We start from the raw sequence: 19,614 nt of genomic DNA, 5'->3' as shown, positions 1-19,614 counted from the left end.
GATTATACAAGCATAGATTAAAATCTACTATAAGCATGTCACATAACCATGGCTAAAACCAGAAAATACAAAGTGCATGCTAAAGCAAAATAGTAGATTAAAAGCTCAAATAAAGAGTGTTTCACCAAGAGCTCCATAGAAGCATGTCAGGATCTCAGGAAGTCAATATATAATTATCTCAATTATCAGCCCAGAGGCTAGACTGGGCTGACTATAAATAGACAGATACTAGGATCTATTAGCTAGCAAGCCAAAAGCTTTAACTATTCCCTGACCAGGGCACATAAAACTGTTCACAGTTAAACCAAAAAATATACAATGTAGCCCGGACCTTCTAGGTGAGTAAATGAAAATGGATATACATGGATCGTGCTTCAATAATAATCAATATTTATTATAAAATATAAATAAGATTCGACACTTCTCACAGGGCCCTTGTGAGAAGAACATACATATTAAAAGGCAACCTAACAATGTATTTAGGCAATAGTAATTAAATTAAAACTATAAACCTGGCATAGGATAATAAAATAGCAGAGTAAGATCTGTACCAAACAAATATGTTAAAGAGTTGCTCTTCTGGGTATTTAGGGTAGATATGTCCCTTTTAGATACAGTAGCAAACAGTCTGTAATATTAGAAATTGTTACCGGTCTGTAAATGGTAACTCAGGCGATGGGTGTTGTTCCCGCAATGGCTGAGTGTCCGTGTTGCGGGAACAACACTCATCGCCTGAGTTACCATTTACAGACCGGTAACAATTTCTAATATTACAGACTGTTTGCTACTGTATCTAAAAGGGACATATCTACCCTAAATACCCAGAAGAGCAACTCTTTAACATATTTGCCGGCGGGTCCCTGGCTGCGATCAGCAGCCGGGATCAGCCGCGCATGACACGGGCATCGCTCCGATGCCCGCGGTTATGCTTAGGACGTAAATGTACGTCCTGGTGCGTTAAGTACCACTGCACCAGGTCGTACATTTACGTCCTGCGTCCTTAAGGGGTTAAGGACCAAGCCCATTTTGACCTTCACCACTTAAGGACCAAGGGGGTACCTGAGTCCTCTCCCTTTCTATAAGGCGGGGCCACTCCGTGGCCCTGCATCATAGCGAGTCGGGCCTGTCCTCTAACAACCGGGACCGGTGATCACAGTGCCGCGCTATTAACTCTTCAGAAGCGGCTTTCAAAGTGGATCACCACGTGTAAAGTGAAAATGAACTACTCCTGGCTAGCTCAGTGGGCTGTTCGGGACCGCCGTGGCGAACAACTGCAGGACACAAGGAGGGTCTCTACCTTTCTCCTGTGTGTCCGGTCGCCGAAAGACTGCTCCATGCCTGAGATCCAGGCATGAGCAGTCAAGCGGCAGAATGATTGATCAATGTTATCCTATAGGATAACAATAATCAACGGAAAAAAATCAGTGTGTGCAGTGTTATAGCCCCCTATGGTGGCTATAACATTGCAAAAAAAAAAAAGTTAAAAAAAAGTTAATAAAGATCATTTAACATCTCCCCTAATAAAAGTTTAAATCCCCCCCCTTTCCCCCCCCCCAAAAAAACTGTGTAAATAAAAAAAAACATATGTGGTATCACCACGTGCGGAAATGTCCGAATTATAAAAATATATTATTAATTAAACCGCACGGTCAATGGTGCACGCGCAAAAAAAATTCCAAAAAAGCTTATTTTCAATACAAAAAGGATACTGATAAAAACTTCAGATCACGGCACAAAAAAATTAGCCCTCAAACCGGAAAAATAAAAATGTTATAGGAGTCAGAATATGACAATTTTAAACGTATACATTTTCCTGCATATAGTTATGATTTTTTCCAGAAGTACGACAAAATCAAACCTATATAAGTAGGGTATCATTTTAATTGTATGGACCTACAGAATAAAGAGAAGGTGTCATTTTTACCGAAAAATTTACTATGTAGAAACGGAAGCCTCCAAAACTCACAAAATTTTGTTTTTTCTTCAATTTAGTCACACACTGATTTTTTTTCTGCTTTGCCATAGCTTTTTGGTAAAATGACTGATGTCATTACAAAGTAGAATTAGTGGTACAAAAAATAAGCCATCATATGGATTTTCAAGTGCAAAATTGAAAGAGTCATGATTTTTTTAAAGGTAAGGAGGAAAAAATGAAAGTTTAAAACTGTAAAAATCCCTGGTCTTTAAGGGGTTAAGGACCAGGCCAATTTTATTTTTGCATCTTCGTTTTTTCATCCTCACCTTCTAAAAATCGTAACTCTTTTATATTTTCTTTCACAGAATAATACGAGGGCTTGTTTTTTGCATGACCAGTTTTTCTTTGTAATATCATCACTCACTTTTGTTAAATGTGTGGCGCAAGAAAAAAAATATTATTTGTGTGAAAAATTAAAAAGAAAATCGCAATTTTGCTGATTTTGGAAGGTTTTGTTTTCACGCTGTACAAATTACTGTAAAAATGACGTGTTGTTTATTCTGTGGGTCAATTCGATTAAAATTATACTCATGATTACATACTTTTCTATTATTGTTGCGCTTAAAAAAATTTGCAAACTTTTTAACCAAGTAAGTACCTTTAAAATCCCTCTATTTTGACGACCTACAACTTTTCCATTTTTTCATCTAAGTGACGGTTTGAGGGCCCCTTTTTTTGTGCCGTGATCTGTACTTTTTATTGGTACCACATTTGTGTATATAAAACTTGAATCTATTTATAAATTTTGTAAAAAAGAAATTTACAAAAAAGCTTCAATTTTGGACTTTTTTTTTTCTTTACGTTCACGCCGTTCACCGTATGGGATCATTAACATCTTATTTCAATAGTTCAGACAATTGTGCAAACATGATACCAAATATGTTTATTAATTTTATTTAATTTTTTTTCCCTTTTGGGGGGGGGGGGGTGGGAATAAGGGGCATTTTAAATTTTTATTGGGGGAGGAGATATTTCAAAAAATTTTTACTTTTTTAAAAACTTTTTATACACTTTTTATGTCCCCATAGGGGACTATTTATAGCAATCATTTGATTGCTAATACTGTTCAGTGCCACTGCAGTTTTTGAGCCAAAGTCAGAAGTGGATCCATAAGGGAGGATTAGTATAAGTCCGTCCTTTTTATGTCCTATTCCTTTTGAATACACTTCTAGCTTTGGCTCAAAAACTGCCAGAAAATTTCTAGATTATTCTCCAATAATAGCCTATGCTGCACTATATAAGGAAAAAAAAAAGACCTATGCCGTTTTCGCGACTTCTATTAAAGTCAGTGAAAGCCAAATAAATTCCATTCAACTTACTGACCAGCGGAAAGTTAAAGGCAGGCTGGGGGTGGGGGGGGGGAGTCAGGGGGCTTTTAATCTCGAGACATGCAAGTTCCAGTGGGGGTTTCAGAATTCATCAGACATTCGAGGCATATCCTGTGGCAATGCCAGACATTTTTAAATGGGAATACCCCTTTAAGGCTCTGAAATATACATCCTTATAGTTCAATACTAAAGAGAAAAGGAACTCCATATGTAGTCCTTATTCGCCACCGTATTACGAAGAAGTGGTGCCTCTAAGGGAGAATAGGCTCTTAATGCAGCATGCAATTTAATATAGCACCATGTTTTCTGTCGAATTCCATATGAATGAGAGTGTCGAAGCAAAGTGCAACCATACAATCAGAAGTATTATTGAGACATGATGCAGTTTTATACATAAGGCCTAAGTAAAACGCAAAAAATACTAGCATGATGGTATATAAATGGCAAAGTAATAGCCTTATAACAGTGGAAACAGCAATATTATGCAGTAAAGCGATCACAGGTATTTTATAAATATTAATGGGTACATTTCTAGGTTTTTACGTGAAATTATTAATTTTAATGCTTATAGCCATTTAATATCTTTTATTATGACCTAAGTGAAGCTAAAGAAGTTAGAAATAAAACTGTCCACTTTAATCCTGCAAGGAATCAAAAGAATGCAATATAAATTATACCGCACAAATTATATATTATGGTTCATTTGCAAGAAAACTGGGAATCTATTTAATAAAAGCAAGTCCCTAAAAAGCACTGCATAGCACCTGTAAAATACACTATAAATCTGTATTATATGGACAATTTAACCCAGGAAATATTGTCAAATGGTTTTGTATTATGTAATTGGATATATACTTTTTCTTTCAATAGCATACCAATAAAAGTCAATATTTGGATAGCTGGATATTACAAAAAATACAATTGTTTTGTGACCAATATTTCATTTTTCATTTTTCCAGCAACCATGTTTCCAGCAGCATCACACAAAACCTACCATGTACACCAATTGTCCTGCCTGCACTTCAACACCAACCTGTGGACTTTGGGCTATTGTTAAATTCTGCCTGTAAGGGCTCGTTCACACTACCGCTGGCTGAGCACCATTCCTGTTAGTTCCATTTAAAAATGACAGGAGTTTAGCGGGAGAAAAATGAATGCATGTCCATTATTTTTCTCCTGTTGCCTTCTCCAAATTAACGGACACCCAACAGACCCCATGCAGTCAATGGGACCTATCAGGACCTGTTTGTGCCCATTGTGCTCCAACCCATTCAGGGTCCATTAAAGGGTTACTCCGCTCCCCAGCGTCCGGAACATTGAGTTCCTGAATGCTGTGTGTGGGCTTCCGTGTTCACGTCTGCCCGCTTGTGACATCACACCCTATCATGTGACATCACGTCCCACCCCCTCAATGCAAGTCTATGAGAGGGGGCCCGACGGCCGTCGCGCCCCCTTCCCATAGACTTTCATTGAGGGGGCAGGCCATGACGTCACGAGGGGGCGGGCATGAACACGGAAGTGTTCCGGATGCTGGGGAGCGGAGTAACCTTTTAAGCACAAAAAAAGAGCCTAAAGGACCCTTAACAGAACAGAGCATAGTGGTAGTGTGAACCTAGCCTAAAACTTTACTTACAATATATACAGGATACCTAAATACACAGCAATGCCTTCTTTGTATCTGTTGCAATAGTGACATAGTTATTGGGGTCAGAGAAGTAGCAGTTACTACCCATAGCTGTTCTGCACTTCCAGACACAGTCCCCACAAGGATTGGGCAGTTTGATTTACAATAAAAAGGTCTCTCTGCTCTGGCATTTGGTGGGGGTCCCAGAGATTGCATCCAAAATGTTTTATATTATTAATAAACTTTAAATGTTTTTTGTTGGGCTGGGAGGTATTTTTATCTAATGCTTCCTGGTGCAGTGGAAAAAAAGCAGCTATAGTCACCTGGCCTGAGTCCTCACCGATGTCACTCTGACACAGTGGCGTTGTAAATTGTTACATAGATTTACCATTACAGGGAATGTTCATGCTTTACCACTTGTAGAGCACCCATAGACTGTAAACTTCTGTGTGGTCAACAATTAAAGGGGAACTCCGATGGAAAATGTTTTTTTTTTTTTTTTTTTTATCAACTGGTGCCAGAAAGTAAAATAGATTTGTAAATTACTTCTATTAAAAAATCTTAATCCTTCCAATACTTATTAGCTGCTGAATACTACAGAGGAAATTCTTTTCTTTTTGGAACACAAAGCTCTCTGCTGACATCACAAGCACAGTGCTTTCTGCTGACATCGCTGTCCATTTTAAGAACTGTCCAGAGTAGGAGAAAATCCCCATAGCAAACATATGCTGCTCTGGACACTTCCTAAAATGGACAGAGATGTCAGCAGAGAGTACTGTGTTCCAAAAAGAAAATAATTTCCTCTGTAGTTTTCAGCAGCTAATGAGTACTGGAAGGATTATAAATTTTTTTTTTTAAATAGAAGTAATTTACAAATCTGTTTAAGTTTCTGCCACCAGTTGATTTAAAAAAAAAAGTTTTCCACCAGAGTACCCCTTTAAAGTGTACCTGTCATTAGCAAAATCCTTTTATATAATGTAGAAAATAGCATTATATGTATATTTGTAATATACATTGGTTAAGAAATGTGTATATTTTTGTCCCTACAGCTATTGTCTGTGTGTCTCTGTGAGGAGACCAAATACAGAAAGTGAGGGTTGACAAGCAGGGCTCTGTACACTGAGGACAAGCAGAGTTCTGTACACTGAGGACAAGCAGGGCACTGTACACTGAGGACAAGCACTTCTTGTATTTGGTCTCCTCACAAAGACACACATGCAATAGCTGCAGGGACAGCATTTTTTAACCAATGCATATTACAAATATACATATAATGGTATTATCTACATCTATATAAAAAGTTTTTGTTAAAGTGTACCTGTCGTCAACAAAAACTTTTTCTATAATGTAAATAATACGATTAGATTTGTAATATAAATTGGTTAACACATATGTATATTTTTTGTCCCTGCAGCTATTGCCTTTGTGTCTCTAATAGGAGTCCAAATACAGGAAGCAAGGGTGGAAAGGCAGGGCTCTGTGCAGTGTGGAAAAGCAGGGTTCTGAACACTGAGGATCTGCTTGTCCTGCCCTCACTTCCTGTATTTGAACTTCTCATAGAAACACACATGCAATAGCTGCAGAGACCTGGTTCTTCAGGTGGTGACCACAGACCACTTCTCAGTTTCTATGCTTCCTGGCTGATGTTTTGGTCACTCTTGAATGCTGGTGGTGCTTTCACTCTAGTGGTAGCATGAGACGGAGTCTACAACCCACACATTGACACATCAATGCGAACTGTGGCAAGAAGGTTTGCTGTGTCTGTCAGCGTGTGTGTAGTGTCCAGAGCATGGAGGCGCTACCAGGAGATGTGGAGGAGGCCGTAGGAGGGCAACAATCCAGCAGCAGGACCGCTACCTCTGCCTTTGTGGAAGGAGGAGCAGGAGGAGCACTGCCAGAGCCCTGCAAAATGACCTCCAGCAGGCCACAAATGTGCATGTGTCCACTCAAGCGGTCAGAAACAGACTCCATGAGGGTGGTATGAGGGCCTGACATCCACAGGTGGGGATTGTGCTTACAGCTCAACACCGTGCTGGACGTTTGGCATTTGTAAGAGAACACCAAGTTCAAGGAGTAGTGATGAGCAGCAGGGGCCATATTCGAATATGTGATATTTCGCGAATATTGATGATTATTCGTACTATGTTTGCGAAATTCGCATATTAGCTATGTTCATTCACTTTTTTTTCCCATGCGAAAATTCGTATGAAAAATGTGCATAAAAATTTGTATGTGAGAAAACCCTGAATATTCGTCATTACAAATATATAGCACTATATTCTAAATATTCGTGACATCACAAAGTGCCGATATCCGCAATAAATATTCACAATATAAATATTCATGCTCAGCACAATCCAGGAGTTGGTGGGTGCTTTAGTCGAGGTCTGGGAAGACATCCTTCAAGAGACCATCCATCATCTCATCAGAGCATGCCCAGGCATTATAGGGAGGTCATACGTACATGTGGAGGCCACACACACTACTGAGCCTCATTTTGATACAGCCCATTTTCACCATGGGGACCCGGGCATTTTTTGCACATCTGACCACTGTCACTTTAAACATTAATAACTCTGGGATGCTTTTACTTTTCATTCTGATTCTGAGATCTTTTTTTCATGGCATATTCTACTTTTTGTCAGTGGTAAATTTTTGGCGATTTTTGCATAATTTCTTGGTGAAAAATTCCAAAATGTGATGAAAAATTAGAAAATTTAGCATTTTTTAAAATTTGAAACTCTCTGCTTATAAGGAAAATAGACATTACAAATAAATGATATATTGATTCACATATACAATATGTCTACTTTATATTTCATCCTAAAGTTGACATGTTTTTACTTCTGGAAGACATCAGAGGGCTTCAAAGTATAGCAGCAATATTTCAATTTTTCACAAACTTTTCAAAATCAGAATTTTTCAGGAACCAGTTCAGTTTTGAAGTGGATTTGAAGGGCCTTCATATTAGAAATACCCCATAAATGACCCCATTATAAAAACTGCACCCCTCAAAGTATTCAAAATGACATTCAGAAAGTGTGATAACCCTTTAGGTGTTTTACAGGAATAGCAGCAAAGTGAAGGAGAAAATTCGAAATCTTCATTTTTTACAATTGCATGTTCTTGTAGACCCAGTTATTGAAATTTTACAATGGGTAAAGCTCCCCAAAATTTGTAATCCAATACTTCATGTGTGTATGTAAAGTGTTTGGTGGGAGCAGTAGAGGGCTCAGAAGGGAAGGAGCGACAATGGGATTTTGGAGTTTTTCTGAAATAGTTTTTGGGGGGCAAACAGGTGTTTGACGACATTTCGTTAAAGTTGGATGTGTAAATGAATTTTTTTTTTCACTAAAATGCTGGTTTTCCCCCAAATTTAACATTTTTAAAAGGGGTAATAGGAGAAAATGCCCCCCCCCCCCCCCCAAAAAAAAATTTGTAACCCCATCTGTGCACTGGGGGCGCACTACAATGCTCAGAAGAGAAGTGCACTGGGGGCGCACTACAATGCTCAGAAGAGAAGAAGTCACATTTGGCTTTTAGAAAGCAAATTTTGCTGAAATGGTTCTTGGAGGGCATGTCGCATTTAGGAAGCCCCTATGGTGCCAGAATGGCAAAAAAAACACATGGCATACTATTTTGGAAACTACACCCCTCAAGGAACATAACAAAGGGTGCAGTGAGCCTTAACACCCCACAGGTATTTGACAAATTTCCACAAAAAATTGACATGAAAATGAAAAATTTGATTTTTTTTCACTAAAATGCTGGTGTTACCCCAAATTTTTCATTTTCACAAGGAGTAATAGGAGAAAAAGCCTCCCAGAATTTGTAACCCCATATCTTCTGAGTGTGGAAATACCCCATATGTGGATGTTAAGTGCTTTGTGGGTGCACTAATATGCTCAGAAGAGAAGGCTTTTGGAGAGGGAATTTGTTTGGAATGGAAGTGGGGGCCATGAGCATTTACATAGCCCCCCGTGGTTCCAGAACAGTGGACTCCCCACATGTGACACCATTTTGAAAACTAAACCCCTCACAGAATTGTGGTGCAGTGAGCATTTACACCCCAATGGCGCTTGACAGATCTTTGGAACAGCGGGCTGTGCAAATGAAAAATAAAATTTTTCATTTTCATGGACCACTGTTCCAAAAATCTGTCAGACACCTGGGGGGTGTAAATGCTCACTGCACCCCTTATTAAATTCTGTGAGGGGTGTAATTTCCAAAATGGTGTCACATGTGGGGGGTCTACTGTTCTGGCTTTGCAAAGACATGGCACATGGCCTTCAATTTTGGACACATTCTCTCTCGAAAATCCCAATGGCACTCCTTCTCTTCTGAGCATTGTAGTTCGCCCGCAGAGCACTTTACATTCACATATGGGGTATGCTCTTACTCAGAATAAAAAGGGCTACAATTTTTGTGGGAATTTTTTCTTACTCTTTCTTGTGAATAGGAAAAATGTAGGTTAACACCAGCATTTTAGTGAAATTTTTATTTTTTTTCATTTTCACATCCAACTTTAACGAAAATGCGTCAAACATCTGTGGGGTGTTAAGGCTCACTATACCACTTGTTACATTACGTGACAGGCGTAGTTTGCAAAATGGGGTCACATGTGGGTATTTCTTGTTTTGCATTTATGTCAGAACCACTGAAAAATCAGCCACCCCTGTGCAAATCACCAATTTAGACCTCAAATGTACATAGAGCGCTCTCACTCCTGAGCCATGTTGTGCGCCCACAGAGCACTTTACACCCACATATGGGGTAGTTCCTTACTCAGGAGAAATTGTGTTACAAATTTGGGGGGTCCTTTTTTTTCCCTTTACCGCTTGTGAAAATTAAAAGTATGGGGCAACACCAGCATGTTAGTGTAAAAAATATTTTTTTTTACACTAACATGCTCATGTAGACCCCAATTTAACCTTTTCATAAGGGGTAAAAGGAGAAAAAGCCCCCCAAAATTTGTATTGTAACTTCTTTCGAGTACGGAAATAACCCATGTGGCACTAAACTGTTTCCTTGAAATACGACAGGGCTCCAAAGCAAGAGAGCGCCATGTGCCTTTGAGGCGTATTTTGGGGACTTGCACGCCCCACCAAAATACCCTACGATAGTGTTTCACAAACAGGGTGTCTCCAGCTGTTGCAAAACTCCCAGCATGCCTTGACAGTCAGTGGCTGTCCGGCAATAATGAGAGTTGTTGTTTTTCAACTGCTGGGAGGCTCCGTTTTGGAAACAGTGTCAAACAAGATGTTTTTTTACATTTTTTATTGGGAAGGGGGGACTGTGTAAGGGTATATGTAATGTTTTACCCTTTACTTTGTGTTAGTGTAGTGTAGTGTTTTAGGGTACATTCACAGGGGTTTACAATGAGTTTCTCACTGGGAGTTTGAGCTGCAGCAGAAAATTTGCCCCATCTCAAACTTGCAGCAGAAAACTCGCTTTAAATCCCCTCCCATGTGAATGTACCCTGTACATTCACACCGGGGGGGGGGGGGGACGGACCTCCAGCTGTTGCAAAACTACAACTCCCAGCATGCACTGACAGACCATACATGCTGAGAGTTGTAGTTATACAACAGCTGGAGGCACATTGGTTGCGCAAAACAGAGTTTGTTACTTAACTCAGTGATTTGCAGCCAGTGTGCCTCCAGCTGTTGCAAAACTAGAACTCCCAGCATGTACAGTCTCTCAGTGCATGCTGGGAGTTGTAATTTTGCAACAGCTGGAGGCACACTGGTGCCGAAACACTGATTTAGGACACAAACTCTGTTTGACAACCAATGTGTCTCTAGCTGTTCCAAGACTGCAACACCTAGCATGCATTGACAGTAGAAGGGCACATTGCTACAGCTCCCGCCATTCCCTTTAGCAGTCTATGCATGCTGGGAGTTGTAGTTATGCAACAGCTGGATGCACACTTTTTCATAGAAAAAATGTGCCTCCAGCTGTTGCATAACTACAACCCCCAGCATGCACAGACTACCAAAGGACATGCTAGGAGTTGCAGTTGGCTGTGCATGCTGATAGTTGTTTCTAAGCAACAGCAGGAGGTGAACAGGCCTCACCTCCTGCTTTATCCTGCCACAGGGACCACCGCTGCCACTCCTGAGGGGACCCTGCCAGGGGGAGGTATGAGACCCCCGCCGGCCCCGATCGCCACCCCGATCATCGCCCAGCAGGGCAGTGACTGGTCGGTCGTTCCGACTAATTAATCACGTGATCGTGAGGTGGCACCCATGCCACCTCACTCCTGCTGGGTAAGGGGGAATGGGCCTGTCTTATTGTTTTTATTACTATCCTATCATGGAACAGAGTGTGTTCCACGTTGGGGGGAGTAGTAAAGGGGATAAGGGATTGATCACACCGGGTCTCACTTCTGAGACCCAATGTGATCAGCAGTTATAAAACAGGGGAGGGAGTGGCATGATCCGCTCCCCTGTGATGTATATACTAGGGGTGTGAATCACCAAGAATTTGGCGATTCGATTCGAATCGCGATACCAGTGTGGCGATTTGATATATCCCGATATATCGCGATACCGTCTATGTGACGATACATTGCGATATATCCCGATTCTGTTTAAAAAACAATGTCTTTTACGCTTTTATTAAAACTTTATTTTTATTTATTTTTTTTGTACGCTTTATTAGTCTTTTAGGAATTATTAGATTCCTCAGACAGATGAATAGAGTTCTATTGAACTCCATTTATCTGCGATCCATTGATAGAGCCTGGTCCAGCCAGGCTCTATCAATGACAGAGCCACGGGGAGCATACACATCTCCCTTTAGACGCCGCTGTCAACTTTGACAGCGGCGATCTAAAGGGTTAATAGCCAGCCGCGGCGATCGCTGCATGCTGGCTATTAGCGGCGGCCCCCGGCTACTAAGAACAGCCGGGGGCTGCAGAGTATGGAGCGGGCAGAAGTCGGGAGCCTGCTCCATACACACTGCAGAGCACCGCATGCTGGCTATTAGCGGCGGCCCCCGGCTACTGAGAACAGCCGGGGGCTGCAGAGTATGGAGCGGGCACGAGTCGGGAGCCCGCTCCATACACACTGCAGAGCACCGCATGCTGGCTATTAGCGGTGGTGATGCATCAGCGGCCCCCGGATACTGAAATCAGCCGGGGGCCGCAGAGTATGGAGCGGGCACGAGTCGGAGCCCGCTCCATACACCAAGAGCGCCGCCGCCGCGTCAGATCCAGCTGACAAAATGTGGAACTTGTATCTCCTGATGCCCGGGACATGCTTTCTGTGCATCAGGAGATACAAATTCCACATCACTAAAGTGATTTTTCACTTGCCGATACTGAATCGATTCAAAATATTTTTGAATCGATTCAGTATCGGCAAGTGAAAAATCGCGATAATCGCGGCAATCGATTTTTTCTTACATCCCTAGTATATACTACTGTGTAAACTTTCATTTTTAAATCTCCCGCCGGGAGCCCTGAATGGCCGGCACTGAGGCACCAAGCAGGGTTTTTTAACTATTAATTTGTCCCCCAAATTTATGCCCCATGCATGCTTATAATAATTTATTGGCCCCAGTGTGTTTATAATAATTTATTGGCCCCAGTGTGCTTATAATAATGCATTTGCCCCAGTGTGTGTATTCCCCTTCCCGCTGCCTGCTCCTCATCTTCTTGGAGCAGGGCAGCAGTGGGAACTGGCGGCGATGAATGAATAAATGAATTAAGCCATGTCCCGCATGTAGGCTTCATTCATTCCCCCGCCGACCCTCGACATGTCCCCGCTGCTGCTCTGCTCTTAGTGCACCACCGGGAAATGTCTATTCTCTGCTGCTCGTTTCCGTACCCAACAGAGATGAGCAGTAGTGTTGGGCGTGAATATCCGCATTTCAAATTTTTATCCCGAATATCGCAAATTCGCGAATTTGCAAATATTGTGAATATATTTGCTATATATTCGATATTACGAATATTCACTTTTTTCCGCATATTCGCATATTCCTTCTTTTAACTTGTGGGCCAATTAGAACGATGCAAATACACTTGTCAGAGGTTATTAACAACATCCCTAGCAACCAATAGTAAAGTTGCCCACCCCATCACTGTTTTCTTCCTCGAATACGCGAATATGAGAATATAATGAATAAGCAAAATTTGCAAATATAGAATGAATATTCGTCTATATATTCACGAAATATCACGAATTTGAATATGGTCAATGCCGCTCATCACTAATGAGCAGAGAATAGACATGTCCCGGCGGTGAGTTGATTGTGCTAGGAGCAGGGCAGCAGCAGGGACATGTCGGGTGGCGGCAGCGGCGAATGAATGAATGACTGAAGCCTACATGCAGGACATGTTGGCTTCATTCATTCACTGCCGCCGGCTCCCATCATGTCCCGCATCATGGAACAGTATTTCATTTTGGGAGTAGTAGTACTACCTAAAAAATTTTTTAAAAAAAGTGAAACACACACACACTTTATTAAACACATTATTAAAATACATTACTAATAAAAGTCAGAAATTCTCTCATCTGTAATTATTACAATAAAAATATAAGTAGAATTTGCTCATCTCTAATTATCACAATAATAACATAAGCACAGGGTTTTAGACCTAAAAAACGACAAGGTGTTAAAAGGGAGACATTCATTTCAAGGTTTATAAACTTTTTTTTTTGTTTTGAAGACAAACTACTAGTAATCACAGAATCATTTCTAAATATATTTATTTAACTTGGACTGCAATGTCTATGACAAAATCTATTATAATCCCAATGAAAGTTTGTAAGACAAAGATCTATTCCAAATGTTTTATTTATCTTTGTCATATGCCAAAAACATTAATTTTGTGACAACACAGCTGGGTACCGACAGCGCGGACCAGCCAAGAAACCACGAGACCGGACGGCTTATTTTCCAGCAAGTGGACACTTAATTTTGTTTCATAGCCTAATTTTTGGAGCACCGATGATCAGCGGTAATAAACTCCCATCATCCCCTTCACCGGCGTTAAACATTCAGCCCATTTTCATAAAAGCGATTATATAAGAATGTTATCTATTTCCATTAAACAAATGTAGTCATTTTATTTCTAACCGTTTCCATTTGTTTATCTGATCTGATTTTTGGCATTTGTTCTCTTCCCTTCAGGAGAGGAAATGATTTTTCTCTTACCGTGATGATTAAGTAGTAGTTTAATAATACTAAGTGATTTTCCAGCAATGTTTAAAGGTCTGTCAGTGACACATTTTAATGGAAGTTGGCCTTCAAAAACCTTTATATTAATGATCATACAAACCTGTAAAAAAAACGAAAACAGTTTCAAGATTTTCCCTGCTTACTATTACTTTTTTCTTTCCTTTTGAGTGTTTCATACAATTATTCCTTGGTGACGAAGTTAAGAAAACACTCGCTAGACCTAAAATCTAAGTTCAAAGTGTGTTCTTACTTTAATAATAAGCAGATCGACTGTTATCCACTGTTAAAGGTATATTCTAACCTTAGAGAATAATAGCATATCCTTTAGAGTGATTGCAAATTTTGAGCAATTCTCAATTAAGGGTAGGGTCACACATAGCGCATCTGCAACAAATTTCATACTGTGGAAGTACCGACACCAGTCACAAGAGTGAGCTCCCTGCCGCAGCCGGGTAACTCTGTGTGTCTGCTCATAGTGATGGATTTCCCACTGTAGACATAGGGTCTGCTTGTAGCAGTTGCACTGTGAGCAATCCGCCACTATGAGCAGACACACAGAGCCACCCGGCTGCAGAAGGGAGCTCACCCTTGTGACTGCTGTCAGCGCATCCACAGCATGAAATATGTTGCAAATGAGCCATATGTGAAGAGACCCTAAAAGACATTTTAAAAACAGTTGATTTGAAAACATTTTCTTTCCTCCAAAGTAATCCTTTAACCCCTTTAAAGACCCTGCCCATTTTTACCTTAAAGACCCAGGCATTTTTTGCACCACTGTTACTTTAAGCATTATTCACTCTGGGATGCTTTTACTTTTCATTCTGATTCCGAGATTGTTTTTTCGTGACATATTCTAATTTATGTCAGTGGTAAATTTTTGTTGATACTTATATCATTTCTTGGTGAAAAATTCAAAAATTTTAAGAAAATTCACAAATTTTTAATTTTTTTAACTTTGAAACTCTCTGCTTATAAGGAAAATAGACATAAGAAATAAATTATATATTGATTTACATATACAAAATATCTACTTTATATTTTCATCATAAAGTTTTTACTTTTGGAAGACATCAGAGGACTTCAAAGTTCAGCAGCAATTTTCCAATTTTTCACAAACTTTACAAAATCGGAATTTTTCAGGGACCAGTTCTGTTTTGAAGTGGATTTGAAGGGCCTTCATATAAGAAATACCCCATCAATGACCCCATTATAAAAACTGCACCCCTCAAAGTATTCAAAATGAAATTCAGAAAGTGTGTTAACCCTTTAGGTATTTCACAGGAATAGCAGCAAAGTGAAGGAGAAAATTCAAAATCTTCATTTTTTACACTCGCATGTTCTTGTAGACACCGTTTTTGAAATTTTACAATGGGTAAAAGGAGAAGAAGCCCCACAAAATTTATAACCCAATTTCCCTTGAGGAAGAAAATACCTCAAATGTGTATGTAAAATGTTCAGCGGGCGCAGTAGAGGGCTCAGAAGGGAAGGAGCGACAATGGGATTTTGGAGAGTGAGTTTTTCTGAAATGGTTTTTGGGCGGCATGTCAAATTAAGGAAGTCCCTATGATGCCAGAACAGCAAAACAAAACAAAAAAAACATCATGGTATAGTATTTTGGAAGCTACACCCCTCAGGGAACGTAACAAGTGATACAGTGAGCCTTAACACCCCACAGGTGTTTGACGACTTTTCGTTAAAGTCGGATGTGTAAATGAATTTTTTTTTCACTAAAATGCTGGTTTTCCCCAAAGGAGAAAATGCCCCACAAAATTTGTAACCCCATCTCTTCTGAGTATGGAAATACCCCATGTGTGGAGGTCAAGTGCATTACAGGCACATTTGGCTTTTGGAAAGCAAATTTTGCTGAAATGTTTTTTTGGGGCATGTCGCATTTAGGAAGCCACTATGGTGCCAGAATAGCAAAAAACAAACAAACACATGGCATACTATTTTGGAAAATACACCCCTCAAGGAACATAATAAAGGGTACAGTGAGCCTTGGACATGAAAATTAAAAATTAGATTTTTTTTCACTAAAATGCTGGCAGGGTGAAGAGGATGGGGGTTTCGGGACAGCACGATGGTATCGGCTTGTGGTAGCGCAAGATGCGTGCAAAACAGTGCTGTCCAGAGACCCCCATCCTCTTCACCCTGCCCGCTGAGCGTTTATCGATGCAATAAAAGGCCCCTTGATGGTGAGTGCTGGCTATTGTCTTTTCCTCTATGAATAGCTACCACATGTACCGCATAGCAAAGTGCACAGCTGCAACCAAGGGAGAGGCATGAAGTCCGGCAATTAATCTGAGTGACCACTGTGATTACTAGTGGTGGAGGTGCCGGTGTCAATATACCTTATCGTGCCAAGTATTGATATAAGGCCCTATTTTTGCTCTATTAATTCCCTTCTTGGCAAGTATTACCCTAAAAAGAATAGCCCCACACAGGAACCTCTCCCTATTTCCACCTAAAAATCCTGGGAAATAGCAGGGTTTTTAGGTGGAAATAGGGAGAGGTTCCTGTGTGTGGCCACCCTTTTTAGGGCGAGTAACACTTGCCAAGAAGGGAATGAATAGGGTGAGAGTAGGGCCTTACAGGGTAAGTTTTTACCCCCACCTGTTACAATGGACCATACGTTGCTCCCTTTTACCTTTTAGAGGTTTTTGCATCACATCAATACTCGGTGTAGGTGGCACATGGTATTTTTTGCACACATTTCCTTTTGTTTGATTCCCAAAACGTTTTGGATCCATATATTTTATCCTAAGAATATTATTAAAAGTTAAGTTTAAGCTAATGCATATCCTCAATACCTACTTGTCTGGTGCGGATGAATTTCTGTAACTGGGGAGCAGCACTTTAAATATTTTTTGCTGTATTCATATTTGTGAAGTGTTGGTGTGGCACCATGGTTAACCCCTTAAGGACTCAGGGTTTTTCCGTTTTTGCCCTTTCGTTTTTTCCTCTTTACCTTTTAAAAATCATAACCCTTTCAATTTTCCACCTAAAAATCCATATTATGGCTTATTTTTTGCATCACCAATTCTACTTTGCAGTGACATCAGTCATTTTACCCACAAAATTCACGACGAAAAAGAAAAAAAATCATTGTGCGACAAAATCGAAGAAAAAACGCCATTTTGTAATTTTTGGGGGCTTCCGTTTCTACGCAGTGCATATTTAGGTAAAAATGACACCTTATCATTATTCTGTAGGTCCATACGGTTAAAATGATACCCTACTTATATAGGTTTGATTTTGTCGTACTTCTGGAAAAAATCATAACTACATGCAGGAAAATTTATACGTTTAAAAATGTCCTCTTCTGACCCCTATAACTTTTTATTTTTCCAAGTACAGGGCGATACGAGATATGACATTTTTTGCGCCGTGATCTGAAGTTTTTATCGGTACAATTTTTGTTTTGATCAGACTTTTTTTATCACTTTTAATTCATTTTTTAATGGTATAAAAAGTGACCAAAATACGCTTTTTTGGACTTTGGATTTTTTTTGCGCATACGCCATTGACCGTGCGGTTTAATTAATCATATATTTTTATAGTTTGGACATTTACGCACGCAGCGATACCACAAATGTTTATTTTTATTTTTATTTACACTGTTTTATTTTTTTTATGGGAAAAGGGGGGTGATTCAAACTTTTATTAGGGAAGGGGTTAAATGACCTTTATTAACACTTTTTTTTTTAACTTTTTTTTTGCAGTGTTATAGGTCCCATAGGGACCTATAACACTGCACACACTGATCTCTCATCCTGATCACAGGCATGTATTAATACGCCTGTGATCAGTGTTATTGGCGCTTGACTGCTCCTGCCTGGATCTCAGGCACGGAGAAGTCATTCGTCGATCGGACACCGAGGAGGCAGGTAAGGGCCCTCCCAGTGTCCTGCAAGCTGTTCAGGACGCCGTGGTTTCACCGAGGCGGTCCCAAACAGCCCGACTGACTAGCCGTGATACTTTCACTTTCGTTTTAGAAGCGGCGGTCAGCTTTGACCGCCGCTTCTAAAGGGTTAATACCGCACATCGCCGTGATCGGCGATGTGGGGTATTAGCCGCGGGTTCTGGCCGTTGATGAGCGCCGGGACCGACGCGATGTGATGCGGGGTCGCAGCGCGTCCCCGCTTCATATCGCGGGAGTCGGCGGAGGACGTAAATATACGTCCTGCGTCGTTAAAGGGTTAATCTAGTCTGATGCATGAGGCATTGGTGGGTGGAAATCCTGGCTGATCCAAGCCTGATTCATCTTGACAAAGGTCAGTCTCTCCACATTTTTGTTGGACAGACAAGTTCTCCTTGGGGTTACTATGGCCCCCACCAAACTAAACACCCCCTCTGATGGCATACTACTGGCTGCGCAGGACAGCTATTACAGGGCAAACTCTGCTAGTTGTGCCCACTAATCCAGTTTGGCTGCCCAGAAGTCCAGCTGATTTTTTATGTGGGTTGGAGGGGTTATGTCCAAGTATACCACTACCTGCTGGTTCAGGTCCTGCTCAAGGTCTACCTGCTGCTGATTAGTTGCTTCACTATGCGGGTGAAGAAAGCTATTCATCAGCGACTGTAGACTCAGGCTACTGCTGGTGAAGCTGGTACTGGTCCTGCCACCCCACCCCTTCCCATCAGCCATGGCAGTGGAATGTGAGCACCGAGGGCCCCCCTAGTCATCAGAGGATGGACAATGGCGCATATAGACATTGGCCAACTGACTACGTAGGATGTCTCTGTAGTAGGTCAGTTTGTCCTCCCTCTCAGTGATTGTAAAAAAGGCCCCCATTTTGTGCCGGCAGCGAGGATCCAACAAGGTGGAGAGCCAGAAGTCATCCCGCTGCCGAATGGTGACAATTCGACAGTCACTATGCAAGCCATGGAGCATGCATCGTGCCATTTGTGCAAGCGTGGGACTGCCTGCCTTCATCTCCAATGCATACTGCCACGGTGTATCTGGGTCCTCTGTCTCATCTTCCTCATAGCTCCTCTGGCTGCTCCTGCTCCTCCTCTCCTGTTAGATGAGTATAAAAAAAAAAAAACATTTCACTACACATTCCCTGTGCTCCAATGTCCCCCTCCTTGTCCTCTTCCTCCAGTTCAGCCCCTGTGACATGTAGGTGCCATGTCTCCAGTGCCCTGACCAGCCATCGTTTCCACCATCTTTTGTAAGAAATGAAGCAGTGAAATGACCTTGTTCATCCCGTAATCCTGGCAGCTAACTAATAATGTGGCTTCCTCAAAGGGCCTGAGCAAACTGCAGGTGTCAAGAATGAGCTGCCACTGGTTGACATCAAAGTTACACAGGGGGCCCCCCTATCTGCTTGGATAATCAAGAAATTTTGATGGCTTTTCTCTGTTCGTATAGTAGGTCCGACATATGGAGGGTGGATTTCCAACAGGTGGAAACGTCGCATATCAGACTATGTTTGGGGATACCGTTCTGACGTTGCAGCTCAAGAAGGGTGTGCTTTGCGGTGTACAAGTGGCTG

This window comes from Hyla sarda, chromosome 5 (assembly GCF_029499605.1).
Source record: "Hyla sarda isolate aHylSar1 chromosome 5, aHylSar1.hap1, whole genome shotgun sequence".
NCBI lineage: Eukaryota > Metazoa > Chordata > Amphibia > Anura > Hylidae > Hyla > Hyla sarda.
This window is presented reverse-complemented; position numbering follows the sequence as displayed.